This window comes from Notamacropus eugenii, chromosome 3 (assembly GCF_028372415.1).
Source record: "Notamacropus eugenii isolate mMacEug1 chromosome 3, mMacEug1.pri_v2, whole genome shotgun sequence".
Classification (NCBI taxonomy): Eukaryota; Metazoa; Chordata; class Mammalia; order Diprotodontia; family Macropodidae; genus Notamacropus; species Notamacropus eugenii.
The window spans coordinates 489,230,931-489,246,422 of record NC_092874.1 but is presented as its reverse complement, the minus strand read 5'-3'; the positions used below and the strand labels follow the sequence as shown (position 1 = coordinate 489,246,422).

The following is a 15,492-nucleotide window of genomic DNA, read 5'->3' as shown; positions in this document are numbered from 1 at the left end:
CAGCCACACACGGACTCTCTCCCAAGCACCAGCTCTGAATCACCACTTACCTAGGGGATATTTCCACCTCATCTCAAATTGTCCAACGCAGAATTGTGATTTTTCTCCCTAACAAACCCTTTCTGTTGTTCAGTAGTGAACAGCTCTTCATGACCCCATATGGAATTTTCTTGGTAAGATACTAGAAAGGTTTGTCATTTCCTTCTCCAGCTCATCTTACAAATGAGGAAACTGAGGCAAACAGGGTGAAGTGACTTGCTGGGTCACACAGCTAATTAGTGTCTGAGACTGGATTTGAGCTCAAGAAGGTGAGTCTCCCTAACTTCAGGTCCAGGGCTCTCTATCCACTGCACCACCTGGCTGCCCTATTACCTGCCTGGAGGTAAACAAATACAAATGTCACTTTGCCACTTGTCACAATCCAGCTTCCAACTTATTCCACTCAGCAGAAATGCCAGACCTGGCCTTCCCTCTCCTATCTTTCCACCTTTGCACAGGCTCTCCCCCCAAACTCAGAAGGCAATTCTCCCTGACCACGGTCTCTTAAAATCCCCACCTTCCCTCCCAGCTCAGCTTGGGCAGGGCCTCCTTCCTGACATCTTTCCTGGCTGCCACATGGCTGGAGCCTCTCTCTAAATCACTTTGTACTGACTTTGTCTATTTCTAAATTTACTAGACATGAGGATCTAAGTGCACCTGGAATGGCAGCGTCTTGAAGGTGGGGCCGGTTTCATTTTAAAGTCTTTGTAACCCCAGCTTCTGCTCCAGGGCCAACATCTGTGGAAGCTCAGAAGTTGATTTATTGGTGGTCTGATTGAATGAGAAGCACTCAGACACTCCAGCGGGATTTTTCTGCCCTGAAGAGGATGCCCATCTTGATAAAATCTCAGACCCTCCCTTTCAAGTGTCAAAGTGCCTGGAATGTTATCTTCCCAATTATTCTTTCAAATATTCTAGAAAAACAAACCTTGTAAAGTCACGTAGGTCACATACTGCAACCAGGTGTTAGAAAAACAGTTGATACTACCACTGAATGAGAGAGACAGAGACAGACGGAGACAGAGAGAGTTGTCTCCCTCACCATGGCACTCCTTTACCTTAGCCTTTTCCTGTGCCCCATGGTCAGTCTTCCTCACCCCCAGTTCCATGAGCAGCCATGCCTTGGCTGGGTAGGTGTGTCCTCGGTGATATCTTCTTCTGCTGCCCCTCCCTGCTACTGCCTGAGGGAGACCCCTTGGGAACCAACCAAGATGGCGGCAGTCTGTGCTCCACAGCTATGGCACCACACTGGGGAACATCAGCACTAGAAATAGGTTTCTGTGGTAGCTTAGGGTCATGCCAAGCTTGGCACAGCCAAGCACTGTGCAAGTCACTCACCCTGTTCTCCTTTCCCCATTCAGTTGTGGACTGAGGGAGACAGAGAAAGGGGAGGGACCAAAGAGACCAGGCCCCAGGGGATCCAGGAGGAGATAGGACCATGAGGTCTTGTAGAAGACTGACCTCAGCAAGGACCACAGGATGGGAGCACCATGAGTGACATAAAGGGGGCTGGAAGTATAAAAGAGGGAGCTTGTGACTGACTGGTGACTCCTATTTTCCAGTGCAAAGTGGAACCACGTTTTCTGCTGAGAGGAGAAGGGAGGGTGAATATTGGTGCACATTGGAGGCTAGAGAGGAGCAGAAAAGGCATGGATGGGTGCCACTGTGGGGAGTGTGGAAAATCAACCAGGAAGGGATGGAAGGATTGCCCACAGCAGAGAGTGCCCATTGAGAATAGAAAACCTCAGCACATAGAGGCCCCCATCAGCAGGGTAGGGGCTTCCTCCAGCTCTGCTCAGCATCAGGTGAGTCAGGGGAGGAGGCCTATGGCCAGGGCCCACCAGGGTTGAAATTTGGCAAGTTCCAAGCAGTGGCAGTGCGCGGAGGTGACAGGATTCCTCTCTAAGGGTATTAACTGCCTGCAGACCACTGGGGCTCTGGGCCCCATCAAGACAATTGCATGGAAATTTCAGCAGCCAAGGACAAGGATAGGGCAGGGGTGGGGCCAGTCAGACTTGGTCCAAGCCACTTGCTTGCCTACCAACCCACAAATGAGCAGAGGTTTGTTCAGGCCTCAGGGAACACCTTACCCATGAAGCACCTGGATCCAAGGCAGGGCACCTTTCCTGACAGAACCTCAGGTGCCCATCACTCTCCAAAATGCAGTGACTGAAACCCAAGGTTGGAGGATTCCTGAATGAAGTCACCAACTCATTGCAAGTCTCCATGGCCCTCAAATGTGCAGAATCAAGGTCATGGTCCCCCCCATCTCATCCTCACTGCTCCCCCTAAGCCAAGCCATGTCCTCAGTGGTCCACTTGCCCTGGCTCTGAGGCTGATGGATGGTGCGCAGTCTCCTATCTTACAGTCATTACTCAAGGCTTTTACAGGATTTGGTGGCCTTGGGTCCTGGTTCTTTGTAATAATCAGGGAAGGGTTCTGGATCATTCTTGGGGCACAATGGGGTAGTAGAGAGACATCCTCTAAGTCCCAGCTAAAGTCCCACCTTTCTCTGGAACCTTCCCCACCTCTCCAAACTGTGATGTGTTCTTCTGCTCATTATTCCCTCTTTAACCCTTGTGTGGCTCCTTCACTTGTCTTTCCCCATTAGATCTTAAGCTCCTTGAGAGCAGGCCTGTCATTTGCCTTTTTTATATTGTAGGTGCCTGGCACATAGCAGGTCTTTCATAAGTGCGTAGTGACTAATTAATTGTCAGGAATCGATTTAACAAGCAGGTATAAGTCCCTACTGCTGGCCAGCTCCTGTGACTGGCGTGGGGATAGAGACAGAAAGGGATACAATTCCTGTCCGCTTTACTCTTCCCAGACTCAGTTTCCTCCTCTGTAAAAATGGATCATCTCCCTCATAGGTTTGTGATGAAGGCCAAACAAGGTGATCAACGTCCAGATGATGCTCTGGAAATTTTAAATCATGGTACAAGTGTCAGTGATTGTGACCACTGCCCTTACCTGTCTGAAGCAGGACTGGCATCCTCGAGGGCCTCTTTCTTTCACTCATACACAGTCCATCCAAGTGTGAGATGACTCCTTCTCAGAAAGGTCAATGAGAACACAGATCTGAGAAACAGCTTCTGGGGTAAAGGGGACCTGTGGGCAGCCTCATGACCCACGAGGAGCTAAAGTGCACTCAGGAGAAAGCGAGATGCCAAGCAGGGGGTCAGTGAAGACAGCTGAGAGCCCCTGGGAAAAGCCAGCCCTCCATCCAGCACCAGGGGTCAAAGACCATTGGGATGGGTCCTGGATTGGTTGGTTGTTGTCTTTCATTTTCAAAGAAGACTGAGTTAGAGTCAAGGTACAACGTGCCTGACTGTCTGATCAGACCAGTATGAGTTCAGAAGGCTCTACCACAGGTCAGGTACAACTAGTCCATGTGAACATTTGAGCTTCTGCAATTCTGCTTTGCTCATAGAGCACAGTGTCTTTTAGGGTTAGGGTGAGGGTTAGCAGCTAACGCACACATTGCTGGGCTAGCTCAGAGTTTGGGAGGTTCCAAAGGAAAGTGGAGGAAAGAAGAGGGATGAGACTGCCCACCAAACTGAAAGTCTACAGACTACACAACTTTCATTGTGCCGACCTCATTGTTGTCTGCCTGTGAAACCTGGATAGTCTACCAGTGCCATGCTGGGAAATGGAATCACTTCCATCTGAATTGTCTTAGGAAGATTCAGAAGATTCTGGAAGGGCAAGGTATGAGACACTGATGTCCTTTCTCAGGCTGAACTTCCAAGCATTCCAGCTCTGCTTCAGAGAGTGTACCTACAGTGGGTTACCATGTTGTTCGAATGTCAAACGTATGTTTGCCTAAAAGACTATTTTACGAAGAACTCATGCAAAGTAGGTGCTCACATAAAGTCAGAAGAAGCAACACAAGGACCCTCTCAAAGTGTCTCTGAAGAACTTTGGAACTGATTATGTGCCATGGGAGGTGTTGGTACAGGATGGACCCTGGAACCACACAGCTGCTCAGCCCTTTCTGGTCTCCTCCACCATGGAAAGGGCTTAATGGCGTTGGAGCAGCATGCTGATCCCTTCAACAAGCACTTATTAAGCTCCTATTGTGTACAAGGTCCCATGTAATTCACATTGGATTGCTATTTGCCCCCCCAAAGACCCAGAAAAGCCAGCAGGGTTTTCTCTTGAGTTGAGAGGCTAGGCCAGTAGTACATGTTGAGGTGGGTGACCATGATTGCAGAGATTCGTGCTGGTGCTCTCTCAGTGGGCACCAGAGTTCTTATCTTTGTTCCATTTTCCCAGTCCTTTCATGCAGGTCTACACTTCCTCATCATACACCCAAAGCTCGAAGCCCTTGAACTGCCCTTGGACACTTTCAGTGACTCTGAATGGCGCGGTCATGTTGAGTGATGACCTTCCACTGATGCTGGCCAAGTACCAACAAGGCCCCTCATTAGTGTCACCCACTGGGCTCCACTGTGGCCTCGCTCTGCCATGAGGAGGCCAGAGGCTGTGTGGGAAAATTAATGAACAATTGTGATGCTTCCTTCCTCTCTACTCTGTGTCCTAATGTGTGTGAGAGGTGGCCCCAGGCTCAGACCCAAGGTGTGGAGAGAGAGGAAGGGAGTGTCACATGTGGGACCTCATGAGCAGGCCAGCTTGGCCAGAGCAGAGAGTACAGAGGCAGGGAGCTGCAGAGGAGGGGGGACCAGGAAGGGAAGCTTGTCTTTTATTCTGAAGACTTACCCCAAAAATTTCTGGGCAGGGTGTGATAGAGTGAGACCAGAGATTTAGAAATACCACTCCAACAGCTGGGTAGATTGGGGAGAAGGCAATGAGAAGGCCAGTATGCTATCCCAGATGACAGGTGACGCATCGGCCTCCATGTGACTGAATAACAACAGAAATGAAGGTGTTTCTGTAAAGACTCTGATTTTGTTTGATCACCAGAACAACTGGAAGACAGTGACCAGCAACAGGGAGGGCCTCCCAGATGAATGTTGGTGAAAGAAACTGGGAATGCTTAGCTTAAAAAAGAAGAGCTGAGGAGAGGGCAGCTGTGGGGGCGCAGGGGCTCCATGTGAGCATTTGAAGGATGGTTTGGGGGTAAGAGGGCATACTCGGGATGTCCAAGCCAGAGGGCAGAGCCAGGGGCAGTGGCAGATTGAAGTTGATGTCTGGAGAGATGTCTCAGCAGAGTGCAAGGCGCTGCCTTGGGAGGTAAGGGCTCCCCCTCCTTGGGGGCTTCCAGGCAGAGGCTGGATGGGCCCCCACTGGACTGTGGGGGCAGCCAGAGGGGGGGGCTTATGCAGCTCTGAGCTAGACTGGGAGCCTGAGCTGTATTCGCATTGAGACTCACTGAGAGCCATGAGGGTTTTGATCTTTGTGCATGTCCCTGAAATTGGAAGAGCACATGTGACAGCGGGTGCCTTTGATGGTTCAGAAAGGACGCTTCATATTCTGGAGCTTGGAGGTGTTGAAAGAGCAGCACAAGCCTCTATCTCTGTACATCCTCAGCAGAGCATGCAGAGACACTGGTGACGGTTACACTTCAGGTCACTCTGGTCATCTGAGCCCACAGAAGGCACCACAGGCTAAACAAGGGAAACACATCAGAGCCTCTGCATGAAATCAAGACCCTTCGGAGGCTGAAGAGGGTCTGGCCCCCTCTGCCTGGGACAGCATGAAGCAGACTCAGGGCTTGGGTTTGAGGTCTGCCACCACTGTGCCCCTGGGGGACCCCCGTATCACCCACTTTCAGGGACATTTGCTCATTCTTAGAACTTGCTGGTATCACTTAGTGACAGCCAGTCAGCAATATTGAAAATCACAGAGAACAGCTCACCTCTAAATTAAAAAATCCATTGAAAGATCACGCTGTGCCTGGGTCCTCACCCTGCAGTGACAGCTGCTTCTTAGTCTCCTCTGATGGTTCTGCCTCCATTTCCTGCCCTCAGAGCGTGGTGCTCCTGGGGCCTCATTCTCCACTGGCAATCTCACTTCTCTCCCAATTCTCTTCTGCTTTGGAGCTCAGGACCATACACAGCCCAGTGGCAGCTCAAATCCTCCTTCTCTAGCCTGGCTCCCTGAGCTTCCATTGAGGTGACAGCACCACCATCCTCCCCATCATCCATCTTTCCCCCTCCTTTCCCCTCCAAACCCTGTCTCCTACCTCTCTACTGTCGATTCTACACCCAAAACCTTGATAGCACCTTCTCTTCATTCACATGGCCATAACCAGGTCCTCCCTCATCAACTCATCCAGACTCTTGTGGTAGATTGGTCTCCTTCCTCCAGTCTCTAATCCAACACACACACACACACACACACACACACACACACACACACACCTCAATAAACTCCAGAATCAATTAGAAAATCCTCTGTTTGACCTAATTCAAACCCTCCTCCCTTTCCAGTGGTCCCAGCCTCCTGGCTGATCCATGAATGAGATCCCCCATCTCTTGACTCTGGGCATTTTCTTGGCTGTGCCTCATACCTGGAACCCTCCTCAGTACCACCTGCGGACTTCCCTGGCTTCCTTTAGGTCCCAACTAAAATCCCATTTCTACAGAAGGCCTTTTCCAACCTCTCCTAATTCCAGTGTTCTCCCTCTGTTTCCCTATTTATCCCATAGACACTCTGTTTATATATTTGTTTGCGTCTTTCTCCACCATTAGATGGTGAGCTCCTCAAGGGTAAGGAGTGTCTTGACTCTTTTTTTTTATCTCCAACACTTAGAACAATATCTGGCACCTGGTGAATGTTCAGTAAATGTTTATTGATTAATTGAATTAATTGATATAATAATGAGCCATCCCCTAATAGGCAGATCTGTGATCAAATGATATGAACAGTTTTCAAAAGATATATAAAGTAGGAATTAGTATTGAAAATGTGCTCTGGATCATTCCAAAGAAAAGTGAAATACAAATTCAAACAGCTAGAAGCTCTCACCTCCCTTCCCCGCAAATTCTTTTGCCTGATAAAGCTTCATTTTTAAAGCAGCTCCTTTGTGGTCCTGGTTTTCCTGCACCAGAATCAACCCATTTGGAACTTCAGTTGCTGACACTTTCCTTAAGAGACTATGACACTTTTCAGAATTTCATGCATCTTTTGTCATCATGTGAGTGGGTTGGTGAGTTTCCCATCTATTCATACATTCACACTAAAATGGTTCTCATCAAAGCTGTTTGCATCTTCAGAGCACCATTGCTGGGATGTTCGCTTTCCTTTTGAGCCCAGGAGCTTCCACTTGCCTCCCCTGAAGCCTTCAGTGTCACTTCCCCAAATCGAGGGCATTTCTTCCTCAGCACTCTGTCACTTCAGAGATTGAATTAGGATCACTTTCCCCAGATGTCCCTATAATTTATACTTCAGCAGCCAACTGTCCTTTGTTGGTTAGAATTAGGTTCAATATAGAAATTCTCCCACTGTTCCCTCCATCTTTTAAAGAACAGGTTCCTCTCCTGAGCTTTACGAGCTTGTTTTGGTAATATTTTACTGACAGTATTATATATACATATAATACACATGTATATATAATACTGTCAGAATTGGCTTCCTTGGCAATCCTATATATTTTGTTTTATGCACTTAAATACATGATTCAGAGAAGTGATCACAGGCTTCACTGTCAAGAGTGTCTGTGACAGAAAGGAAAAGATTATGGACCCATGTTTTTAGGGATGAAGCTATCGTAAGGAAAATCACCGATATCACACCTGCTCTACTTTTACCATTTACCAGAAACCTCTGGAAGGGAGTGGAAGAGCCAAAGCTTCTGACCACTAGTATAGCATGCTTCCATATCATGTCTGTCAACAGCTTTCTGAAGACCTGACTCATCTTCCTTCGGTCCAGGTGGTCTACAGGGTAGTCCCAGAACAAAGCTGTTTGTGTTTGCTCCTTGACCTTCACCCAAGCACACTCAAACTTCCTCTCCTGAGCAAAGCTACTTAGCCTACCCCACCTCAGAATTTACCTCTTTTGTTTCTTCTTTTAAAATAAGTTTTATTGTTGCATTTTCCATTAATATAATTTTCCCGGGGCCGGAGCCATGATGGTGGAGTAGAAAGACGCACATACACATAGCTCCCAACCCACAACCCATAGAACGGCTACAGGGAAGTAACTCACGGCGAATTCTGCACCCAGAGGCCACGGAACATTGGAGCGAAGGAGATTTCTGTTCCGGAGAGACCTGCAAACCTCTCGCGGGGGGTCTTTCACGCTGCGGACTGGGCGCTGGGACTGGGAGCTGAGTGCAGCCCTGCCGCAGCCGGGGCACCAAGAGGAAAAGATCCGAGCGGGCTTCAGGGACAGGATCTCCAGTGGCCACGCAGGTCCCTCCACCCACAGAGGGACCTGCAAACCTCTCGCAAAAGGTCCATCGCGCTGCAGACGCGGAGCCCAGCCCAGCCCTGCCGCACCACGGCACTGAAAGGAAAAGATCCGAGCAAGCTTCAGGGACAGGATCTCCAGTGGCCGCACAAGTCCCTCCACCCACAGGTGATGGGGGTCGGTGAGAGAGTCCCTTTGGCGGGTCAAGGGGGGAGTGGGGTGCCCCCATGGCTCGGGTCCCCTCGGGAGACAGAAGCTGAGGGGCGGCAGCAGACCGGGGCTCCCCAAGGGGGCAGGAGCCTGGATCCATTGTGGAAGGTCTGTGCATAAACCCCCTGAGGGAACTGAGCCTGAGAGGTGGCCCTGCCCTGACCTGACCACCTGAACTTAATTCTCACACTGAATAGCAGCCCTGTACCCGCCAAAAGCCCTAAGGCTGGAAGCAGCATTTAAATCTCAGACCAGCTGGCTGGGAGGATCAGGAGGCGAGGTGGGTGTGAGGAGAATATTTAGAGGTCAAGTCACTGGCTGGGAAAATGCCCAGAAAAGGGAAAAGAAATAAGACTATAGAAGGTTACTTTCTGGGTGAACAGGCATTCCTCCCTTCCTTTCTGATGAGGAAGAACAATGCTTACCATCAGGCAAAGACACAGAAATCAAGGCTTCTGTGTCCCAGCCCACCCAATGGGCTCAGGCCATGGAAGAGCTCAAAAAGAATTTTGAAAATCAAGTTAGAGAGGTAGAGGAAAAGCTGGGAAGAGAAATGAGAGACATGAAGTCAAAGCATGAACAGCAGATCAGCTCCCTGCTAAAGGAGAACCAAAAAAATGTTGAAGAAATTAACACCTTGAAAACTAGCCTAACTCAATTGGCAAAAGAGGTTCAAAAAGCCAATGAGGAGAAGAATGCTTTCAAAAGCAGAATTAGCCAAATGGAAAAGGAGATTCAAAAGCTCACTGAAGAAAATAGTTCTTTCAAAATTAGAATGGCACAGATGGAGGCTAATGACTTCATGCAAAACCAAGAAATCACAGAACAAAGAGAGAAGAATGGGAAAATGGAAGATAATGTGAAATATCTCATTGGAAAAACAACAGAACTGGAAAATAGATCCAGGAGAGACAATTTAAAAATTATGGGACTACCTGAAAGCCATGATCAAAAGAAGAGCCTAGACATCATCTTTCATGAAATTATCAAGGAAAACTGCCCTGAGATTCTAGAACCAGAGGGCAAAATAAATATTCAAGGAATCCACAGAACACCGCTTAAAAGAGATCCAAAAAGAGAAACTCCTAGGAACATTGTGGCCAAATTCCAGAGTTCCCAGGTCAAGGAGAAAATATTGCAAGCAGCTAGAAAGAAACAATTCAAGTATTGTGGAAATACAATCAGGATAACACAAGATCTAGCACCCTCTACATTAAGGGATCGAAGGGCATGGAATAGGATATTCCAGAAGTCAAAGGAACTAGGACTAAAACCAAGAATCACCTACCCAGCAAAACTGAGTATAATACTTCAGGAGAAAAAATGGTCTTTCAATGAAATAGAGGATTTTCAAATTTTCTTGATGAAAAGACCAGAGCTGAAAAGAAAATTTGACTTTCAAACACAAGAATGAAGAGAACCATGAAAAGGTGAACAGCAAAGAGAAGTTATAAGGGACTTACTAAAGTTGAACTGTTTACATTCCTGCATGGAAAGACAATATTTGTAACTCTTGAAACATTTCAGTATCTGGGTACTGGGTGGGAGTACACACATACACATGCACACATGCACACATACATAGAGACAGAGTGCACAGAGTGAATTGAAGAGGATGGGATCATATCTTAAAAAAAAAATGAAATCAAGCAGTGAGAGAGAAATATATTGGGAGGAGAAAGGGAGAAATTGAATGGGGCAAATTATCTCTCATAAAAGAGGCAAGCAAAAGACTCATTAGTGGAGGGATAAAGAGGGGAGGTGAGAGAAAAACATGAAGTCTACTCTCATCACATTCCACTAAAGGAAAGAATAAAATGCACACTCATTTTGGTAGGAAAACCTATCTCACAATACAGGAAAGTGGGGGATAAGGGGACAAGCAGGGTGGGAGGGATGATAGAAGGGAGGGCATGGGGAGGAGAGTGCAATTCGAGGTCGACACTCATGGGGAGGGATAGGATCAAAAGAGAATAGAAGTAATGGGGGACAGGATAGGATGGAGGGAAATATAGTTAGTCTTATACAACACAGCTATTATGGAAGTCATTTGCAAAACTACACAGATTTGGCCTAAATTGAATTGCTTGCCTCCCAAAGGGAAGGGGTGGAGAGGGAGGGAGCTAAAGAAGTTGGAACTCAAAGTGTTAGGATCAACTGTCGAGTAATGTTCTTGCCACTAGGAAATAAGAAATACAGGTAAAGGGGTATAGAAAGCTATCTGGCCCTACAGGACAAAAGAGAAGACGGAGACAACGGCAGAGAGGAATGATAGAAGAGAGAGCAGATTGGTCATAGGGGCAATTAGAATGCTTGGTGTTTGGGGGGGGAGGGGATAAAAGGGGAGAAAATGAATGTTAAAAGTTAAATAAATAAATTTAATTATTAAAAAAATATATAATTTTCCCTAGTATCCTTTTTCCTCCCAGAGAGCCATCTTATAGAATTAAAAAAAAAGAGGAAAATCCCCATAGCTGATCAATGGGTTGAGAAAGTCTAACAAGACATGCAGTGTACTTGGGGACTTCTCATCCCTGCAGAGGGGAGGTTCTCATATACCTTCTTTCAATCCATGCTTGTTCTTTATGACTTTTCCACTTCATTTTTTACTTTTTTTCGTGGTTGTTCTGACTTACATTGTCACAATCATGGTACATACTGTTTTCTTGGCCCTGATTTCTTCACTCTGTATCAGTTCTGCATCAGATCTATCCAGTTTGGGTAGATCATCTCTATATTCATCACAGTCATCTTTTCTTACAGCATAGTAATATTCCATTACTCATGTACCAGTTTGTCTAACCATTCCCCAATCAATGGGTATCTACTTTGTTTTCTTTCCTTTTTTTTTTTTTTTTTTTGCTGTTACAAAAAGTGCTACCATGAACAATTTTTACATATTTGGGGACTTTCTTCTTGGTGCATAAACCTAGTAACAAAATCTATATCTAAGGATATGGATGTTTTAGTCACTTTATTTGCATAATTCTAAATTCCTTTCCAAAATAATTGCATGGATTCACAGCTCCACCAACAATGTATTAATGTGTCTATCTTCCCACAACTTCTCCAACACTGACTATTCCAATCTTTGTCATCTTTGTCAATTTTTTAGGGTGGGAGATGAGACTTCAGAGTGGTTTTGATTTGCACTTCTCATTGCTAGTTATTTGAAGAATTCTTTCATGTGGCTTTATTAATAATTTGCAATTCTTCTTTTAAGAATTGTTTGTTCATAGCTTTTGACCACATATCTATTAGAGAATGGTTCCCCAATATAATAGATAGATAGATATAGATTGTGTGTATGTATATGTGTGTGTGTATCTGATAATTGTTTATCTTGGACATCAAATCCTTATCAGAGAAATTTGATACAAATTTTCTTCCCATTAAGTTACTTGCTTTCTTATCCTAGAGATAATGTCATCTCTGTAGAAGTTTTTCAATTTCATGTAATCAAAGTGATTTACTTTCTCTTTTGCAATGATCTCTCTCTCTCTCTCTCTCTCTCTCTCTCTCTCTCTCTCTCTCTCTCTCTCTCTCTCTCTCTCTCTTTCTCTCTCTCTTTCTCTCTCTTCCTCCCGCCCTTGTTTGGTTAAGAATCCATCTCCTACCTATAGCTGTGGGAAGCATATGATCTGCTCTCTTCTAATTTTTTAATGGCATAATTTGTAATATTAAGGTCATTTGTCCATTTAGAATGTATTATGGAATATGATGTAGGGGGTTGACCTAAACCTAATTTTTGCCACACAAATAACAATTTATTATCAAATAGGGAGTTCTTTCCTAAGTAGTTGATGTTTTCTGTTTTATTCAACATTAGGTCATTGAGTACCATTGTTTCTGATTGTCCTTTGTCTGATCAGTTCCACTCATCCACCTCTATTTTTTCAACCAATGCCAGATGGTTCTGGTAACAATTGTTTTATAATATAGTCTGGGGTTTGGAAGTACTATTCCTCTTTCATTCTTACCTTTTTTCATTACCTCCCTTAGTATTTTATTTTTCCAAATGAACTTAATTATTATTTTATCCAATTTTGTAAATGATACCTCTAATAACTTTATTGATATAGCATTAAAAGTGTAGGTTAACATTAGCAGTAGCATCAGCTTAAATATATCAACATGCCCCAGCCGTAAGCACTAAATATTCCTCCAGTGAGGAATATTCTGTAATTTGTCATTTTTCAGGAGGTGATCAGTGAATTCTTTTTTTAATTTTTTTTGCTCTTTGGTTCTAGATATCAGAGCAGCTTTCCTTCCTAATTCCTTGAAGTATGATTTCTAGGTCCTTTTTTTGATTTTTGGGTTTCAGGTAGTTCAATATTTTTAAGTCATCTCTTCTAGTTCTGTTTTTCCAGATCAATTGTTTTTAATGAGCTATCTCACTTTTTCTTCTATTTTTAGCGGGCTGTAATCTCAATATGAGTGAACAGTGGGATATGCCAGCCAAAGAAGATAAGGAGATCTTGGGCCATAGAGAGAGGGACAGAACTTCCAGCTGCGAAGAAGTAAGCATCCAACAATTTTCAGCTCTAGTCAAATTTCATCTGAAGGTTTGGGGCATCAGGGTTTAAGAAAGACACTTAAGGGTCCCTGCTCACTCCTGCTGATCTACCTGGTTTTAGCTCTAGGGAACAAGATGCTCTTCCCAGGATAAGTTTATCACCTCTAAACTCACTACCAGATTGCTAACTCAAGCCTTGATTGACTCCACCTCTTTCAGACTCTTCTCCCCTCTGTTCAGAGTATCGAACTGCATCCAATGCCTTCCTTTGCAAAGGGTTCAATTAAAGTGGGCTCTCAGATCACTCCACCTTGAATCTGCTCCCCTGCCTGATTCCAACTCCACAGAAAAAGATTCTCCTGTACCAGGTACCCCTTGGCGTTCTGTCCCCTATCCTATCCTCTCATTTCCTACCTCCTTTTGTATGTTATCTTTCCCCTTCAGATTGTAAACTCCTTGAGGAAGAGGACTTTGCTTTTGTTAATTGTATCCCTAGTACTTAGCATCATGCCTGGCATATTGTAGCAACTTAATTAATGTTTACTGGATACTAGAGAGTATGCTCAGAGCAGCCAGACGTTGAATCCATGTCACAGGAAGATCATCTGAAGGAAATTGAAATCTTTAGCCAGGAGAATAGAAGGCTCAGGAGGCACCTGATAGCTGTCTTCATGAACTTAAGGGGATGCCATATGGAGGAAAGGCTTACAGTGGGCATCTTTTGTATATGGGTTGGACAAGAGGGTACTGAAGTCCTTCCAGGACTGACATTCTGTGATTGTGTTACCTTACTCAAACTGCCCAAAAACATGGGTACACCTAGCATGGCTAAGTCACCATGGCCTTGCTCCTGATATCATCAATGCATGAGAAACCATAGCTGAGGTCTGCAAGGTTGAAACCAACAGAGATCTCAAGAAAGCTAACAGGGCAAACAAGGGCATTGGAACCGGAATTTGATGAGGGTGATTCTGACTGTGATAACATTTGTGGCACATTTTTAGAAATGTGAGACTGCTTTTCAATTTGCTTTAGGTCAACTAACAGCATGAGTCCAAAAATTTACCATCATTTTTAACAAAGAACTGCAGCGCAGCCTATCTTGGAGGGTGTCAGAGGTTCCTCCTCTGTGAAGTTACTTGGGGTAAGGTTGGAGACAATTCCATTTCTAGAGCCAGTAGCCCCAGAGTTAGGAAAAACAGCTGGGAGGGCTCTGAACAGAGAAGATATCACTGAAAAGTAAAAGGTCTCAGATCTTGAGGCTTCCGATGGAGAAGCAATGGGCAATGCCCAGTGACTCCCTCCTCCTCCCAGGTCAGGGAGGCTTGCCACCTCAGCCATGACTATGTCCCCAGTGCCTTTGAGGGAACATCTAGGTCCCTGGACTGCATGTTGGGGCTCCAGACCTCATAGCATGGGGCACCTTTCCAGGAACTAGGTTCAATCCATTATAACCAAGGGAGGAGCCTGCTCTCCTGACTTAACCACCTGTGGTTCTTTATCTGAGATTCACCATATCATTGACTTAGCCTCTGTTCCTCTGACTCCGGGAGCCACTGAGACCAATGGGGTAAGGATGAGGGGTTACTGGAGTAGCCCCTCTGGAGGCAGTCATGTGATTCCTTGGGCCATCACCATCACCCCTGCTCCATGCTTTCATTTTACCATCTGTCATTGGCCAAAGCTTTTCATGGATCCTGAAGTGACCATCTTTAAGCTTATAATGACTTTTTAAACTCTGGAATATTAACATTAGAAAACAGAGCACGTACATCCTCTGAACAAGACAATGATCCAAGACAATCCCAAAGGAGCCATGATGAAAAATGCTGTCAGCTTCCAGAGAGAGAACTGATGAACTCTGAATGCAGATTGAAGCAAGCTTTTTTTTAAACTTTCCTTATTTTTATTGTTTTATTTTGTTTGTGTTTTCTTTTGCAACTTGGCTAATATAGAACTATGTTTGGCCTGACCTCACATGTATAATCAAAGTCAAATTGCTTGCCTTCTTGAGGAGAGAAATTAGGAATTCAAAATTTTAAAAGATCAAAAAAATTTTAAAGTTCAAAAAAAACTTACATGTAATTGGGAAATATTTAACAAAATAAATAAAAAGAATTTTTCAAAGGAAAGAAAACAGAGTATGCCTCCCATCAAACAAGACTGCAAGTCTTTTCTCTTACCTTGTTCAGGAACATTGATGGAATCGCAAGTGGAGTCCTATTAGTCACAGAAGATAGGAATTCAAGATGGAGCATTCAGCTACCATACAGTAACATTAAAAGCTCAATAGTGCCTTGAATAGAGGTGTCATTACTCACTCTTCACCTGAATCATACACACATGCTCATCCACATGCATCCACTCAAAGCAAACCCAACAATTCCTTTTACAGACTCAACATCTCATTT

The 15,492-nt window shown here is 45.0% G+C and overlaps 1 protein-coding gene across 1 annotated transcript in view; it reads left to right on the top strand.

The window, feature by feature from the left end:
• CALCR (calcitonin receptor) overlaps nt 1-15,492 on the top strand; it is a 137,077-nt gene that overhangs the window by 35,464 nt on the left and 86,121 nt on the right. The window contains exon 2 of the mRNA XM_072599304.1: nt 12,982-13,085. The gene's annotated coding sequence lies outside the window, so the exon portion shown is untranslated. The remainder of the gene's footprint in view (nt 1-12,981; nt 13,086-15,492) is intronic.